This window comes from Mastomys coucha, unplaced genomic scaffold (genome assembly GCF_008632895.1).
Source record: "Mastomys coucha isolate ucsf_1 unplaced genomic scaffold, UCSF_Mcou_1 pScaffold9, whole genome shotgun sequence".
In the NCBI taxonomy this organism is placed as follows: domain Eukaryota; kingdom Metazoa; phylum Chordata; class Mammalia; order Rodentia; family Muridae; genus Mastomys; species Mastomys coucha.
Genome location: NW_022196915.1, coordinates 48,516,814 through 48,521,874, shown reverse-complemented (window position 1 = coordinate 48,521,874; position 5,061 = coordinate 48,516,814). Strand labels below are relative to the sequence as shown.

General features: G+C 42.9%; 1 pseudogene; it reads left to right on the top strand.

Annotated features, from left to right (window-relative positions):
* The first annotated feature begins 235 nt into the window (after nucleotides 1-235).
* Nucleotides 236-2,566, top strand: LOC116085004 (annotated as a pseudogene).
* The last annotated feature ends 2,495 nt before the right edge of the window (nucleotides 2,567-5,061 follow it).

Here is a 5,061-nt window from a genome sequence, read left to right as displayed (position 1 = left end):
TAGATCCAATTGCTTAGTGTGGATATCATGGTAAAAAATACAGGAAGTATACTTAATTTCTTACTTCTGCAAGTAGTCATGACTACTGAAGAAAGAATCTTTTAAAACTACAACAGAGTTCATTTGGGTACCTCTTCTGGAAATCCTAATTTTGTTTTTAACTTTTGGTAATTTTTTGCTAAAGTCATGAACAAGCAAAGAATTTGTTTTGTCAGGCAAACACACTCTAGTGAGAATGCCTAGAGGAGGACCGACTCTTCACAGCCGGACCCAGTGGCTGCTCTTGGGCCTTGCTTTGCTCTTCAGTTTAGTATTAGTTTTGTACCTCTTAGAATGTGTCCCCCAGACTGATGGAAATGCTTCTCTTCCTGGTGTTGTTAGAGACAATTATGGTAAAGAATATTACCAAGCCCTCCTGCAGGAACAAGGAGAACATTACCAAACCAGGGCAACCAGTCTGAAATGCCAGATTGCTCGGCTAAAGTAAGAATTATAAGATATGAGTGAGAAGATGAGAGCCTTGAAAGAAAGAAGCTAGGGGCTAACAGCATAGGCTATCAGGGCAACAGAGAGCAGATGCCCGGTGACCTCTGGGAGTTTCTTCACTCCCAGATCGACAAAGCTGGACTTAGCATAGGAGCCAAACTGCCCAGTGAGTATGGAGTCGTTCCCTTTGGGAGTTTTACTTTAATGAAAGTATTTCAGTTGAAAATGAGACTCGCTCACTATCCTGAAGAAAAGCCTGTTAGAAAAGACAAACGAGATGAATTGGTAGAAGTTATTGAAGCTGGCTTGGAGGTCATTAATAATCCTGATGAAGATAATGAACAGGGAGATGAAGAGGACCCCGCCTTGGAGAGAAACTGGTATTTAATGGAAATGACTTCATAGACGGCTATTATTGCACTGAGAGAGATAAAGGCACGCAATATAAACTGGTTTTTTAAGAAAGCAGACCTTATGGAGTACAGGCACGTGACCCTCTTCCACCCTTTCAGATCTCTCATGAAAGTGAAGAATGAACTGATTGGCATTACAAGACCAGTTATTTTAACATCATTGTGCCAACTGCTGAGAGGACAGGGGCATTTTCACAGTTTATGCAGAACTTCAGAGATGTTTGTATTTATCAAGACAAGAGGATTCATGTCACTGCTGTGCATTTTGGAAAAGAAGGACTACCTAAAGTCAAGTCTATTCTAGAATCTGTCTCAAGTGAGTCTAATTTTCACAATTTAACCTTGGTCTCATTGAATGAAGAATTTAATCATGGACAAGGACTAAAAGTGGGTGCCTAAGCTTGGGACAAGGGAGAGGTCTTGATGTTTTTCTGTGATGTTGATATCTATTTCTCAGCTGAATTCCTCAACAGCTCAGTTAAATGCTGAGCCAGGTTAAAAAAAAAGAAGAGTGTTTATCATATGGTGTTCAGTCTTTCCAACCCTGCCATTGTCTACGCCAACCAGGATGTGCCACCCCTGTGGAGCAGCAGCTGGTGAGACTTTGTATATTTGCTTGTATCTTTGCTCAATGATTTTTTTTCTAGTTTCCTTTGTGTTTGTTGGACAAGTAAAAATAAAGTTTCATTTAAAAAAAAAAAAAAAGAAAATATAACCTCACCCCAAGTCCAAGTTCTCACCTCCAATCTAAACAGCAGGCAACCCGCTTCCAGCTCTCCTGAAGAGTTCCCTCTTGCTTTCAGATTCTCCTCCCAGACTCAGCGGAGTGGCTCTTGCCCTCTGTTCACTCTCTCCCCACATCCCACCTCCTCTCTCACCAACACTCAGAAGGAATTTGTTCATTCCGCTAACAACTCACAGATACTTTCAACTTGGCCAAGAGGTTGGGTTATTTTATTTCATGCCTTGAGGAGGAAAAATAGAAGATGAGATTTTTCTTATTAAAATAGCACATTTTCCAGATAAAGGAGAAAGTTAAAATGACCCCTCCCCAATGTTAATGATACTCAGTTTAAAACCATCCTCCCTCCACATTTTAAAACCTTCTCAGGCTCATGTAAATACACATATACACATGAACACACACACACACATGTGAACATCCTCAAACATGTGCACATAGGCACACAGAGAGATACAGACTCTTATAAGGCTCCACACATTCCCATCCTGCTCCCAGATTTCCTTCCCACTAAACTTTCCTTGGAAGTATTGCCTGGCACCTTGGTGCAGCTTGTCAAGGCTAGAACCCAATCCCTAAGTACACTGGTGCCCACCATTCCTATTCTCACCCCTAGCATCTGACGTACAGTCTAGCTGCTCCTCCAAGGGGACCTCTACTGATTACAGGGTACCCAGTGGCTCTGCCTTAACCAATGAGGTTACTTTACGCTGCCATGCCTGTGTTAGTCTGAATTCAAAATGTACCCAGCCTTACATTCATCAAAGGGGGAGATTGAGGGCAGGGCAGGGGTTCAGGAGAGTCAAGTAGCGGTTGGGTCTGGGTCATTTCTGAGCTAAACTCATCTTGTTCCCATTTTTGCTGAAATAAGAAAACTAATTCCCTTTGCTAAATTCAGAGTTGCTGTGAACACTAAACAAGATATCCAATGGGAAGCCCACAGTCATCGAGACCACGTAAGTTGTCCTAATGCTCCTTCAAGGGCAGAGCCATACTCGACTTCTGGATGTTCCTGTTGCCAAGATTCTGGACGTAAGTGGCAGCACATCCCCAAAGGTCCAGAATGAACAACCAGCTGGAAGTGTGATCTTAGTTGGCAAAGAATTGAGGTAGGTCTTTAGCTATTTGGGATCCACATGCTGCTAGTACTGAAGTGGAAAATGAGCTAGAGTGAACAAGCAGATGGGTCATGACACAGATCATTTCACTGTTTGCATGCCCATTTTATGCCGTGGTTTTATTTTATCATATAAAACCAAATGTCTAACACCTTTAGTAAGGGCTGCCCCGAGTCTTACAGGGACATGCAATAAAAAGATGTTTCCCTTGGCCCTTTTGATGAACCAAGGTCTTACTATAATATGTGTAATCAGAAGGCAGGGGTTTGCCTTAGGTCCCAGGTACCTCTAGCCCATTGACATGGCACCCCGACACTGTCATCTACAAAGTTCATGCCTGTAGCACTTGACCAAACAGTCAAGTGGCAGAAGCAAATCTTTTTCTGTTCTCAGTTTGTAATTTTGCACTGGATTACATTCGTAGTTCTTTTGGTAACATGTGACCTACAAGTAAAGGCTTTATATGCCTGATAGGCAGTGTGACAAAAAAATGTATTTATCTTTATTTATTTTGTTAGTCTCTGTAAACATAGAGAAAGCACCATTCATCTATGCCATGGGTATTGGCATCCATTTTCCTCTTCGAGTCAGACACTTAAGTCTCACCAGCTACACAACTGTTGTGAGGTAAGTAAATATTTTCCATTTGCACTATTCCTTTCATTTATTACCACTAAACTGAAAAAAGGCACCATCCATACACAGCCGTGGCTTCAGTGAAAAAGAGTACTTCTCTTCTACATATGGACTGAGCCAACAAACATATGGAAAGGCACATACGCTAGGCTCAGTGCACATCTGGTCCAAACCTCACAATCGATTCACTGCTGCATCTGAAATGCTCTCAGCACTGTCACAGATACATTTTCACACATTTCTAACAAGGTGTTCTCTTGGAAACGAAATAGACAGGTATTATCTGTCCGTTTCCATTTCTGCAAAGGAGAGAGAAATAGGTTGGGCTCAGATATCAGCACTGTCTCTGACGCAGAACAGCCATCGCATAAGCAGGGCATTACTCAAAGATGCCAGGAACTCAGTACTTACTTCCAGAGAGCAGCCCCAGCAGCCAGAGACCCCAAAGGGCGTGTGTGTGTGTGTGTGTGTGTGTGTGTGTGTGTGTGTGTGTGTGTGTGTATGCACGCCCATGCACGTGTGCACACGTCCCTCTCCCCTCCCTCATCATAGCCATTCATGACACTTGCTTAAAAGACATGTACCAGGGTCTTGTTCAAGCCAGCTATTTCCACGCACTGAAGTACTGGAGTCCCTAAGAAATGAGATTTTTTTTTTTTGATCCTTACAAATCTTTAAGCAGGATTTTACTAAGTTTCTTTAAAAATTAAAATGCAATTGGAAGCACCACAAGCTTCACCTAATCCTTATTGGAATCTGTAATGAGATTAACAAGATATTCCATGGGCCTCGAGTCCCCAACCCCACAGACTGGGCTGCCATCATGTCTCTACTAACCCAAGTGAAGCCATTCTCTGACTCAGTGCTGCTTGGCTTGATGGTTAGCATTTTTTTTCCTCTGCAAACCCAAGGCTCTTTTAAGAGCTTAGCACACAGAGCTTTTAAGTGACTCATCCCTCCCTCCCCCTGCCCTGCCCCAGCTCCTCCCCTCAGCCATACAGACTTGCACCTTTCCTGATAATCCACTCAACCCCTTTCTTTCCATTGTAGGGCTGGCAAGAAGCACACAAGAGCAAAGATTCCTGGATCTTTACTATGGTTCACAAACAGAACAGACACCATCTCTTTAGGCTGACTTCTGACTCACTAGACTACCCTGGGTAAATTTGCCTTGTGAATGAGTAAGGAGCTTTGCTTCATATCAGTGAGGACTTTTAGCAAACCCTTTCCCCACCCTCTCTCCTTCCCTGAAGAAGGCAGTACACTTGCAGACATGGGGTGAACCATCATACCATACACCTACCCCAACACACTCTCTTGAATATTATAAAACAAATGGATTCTGGAAAAATTATTAAGACAGTTTTAGTGCTTGGAGGTAGATGGCTTGAAGAAGACCCTGGTGGAGTCTATGTCAATGAACAAAAGAGAGGAAAAGCAAAAAGCAAATAGATTGGGGCCCACAGTAGGAAGTGACCCCCATGTTTTGTTCCTCTGAGTCGAATGAAGAGAACTTCATTGATGAAGATGTGTATGGCTGACACATTAAATCCACGATCAAGAAGAAAAATAAAATGAACAGCAGAGAACTTTGGGACTGCTGGGGGAGTTCAGTCCCAGGAAAGCGAGCTGGGTCTGCAGGACTCACAACCACAAACACATCATG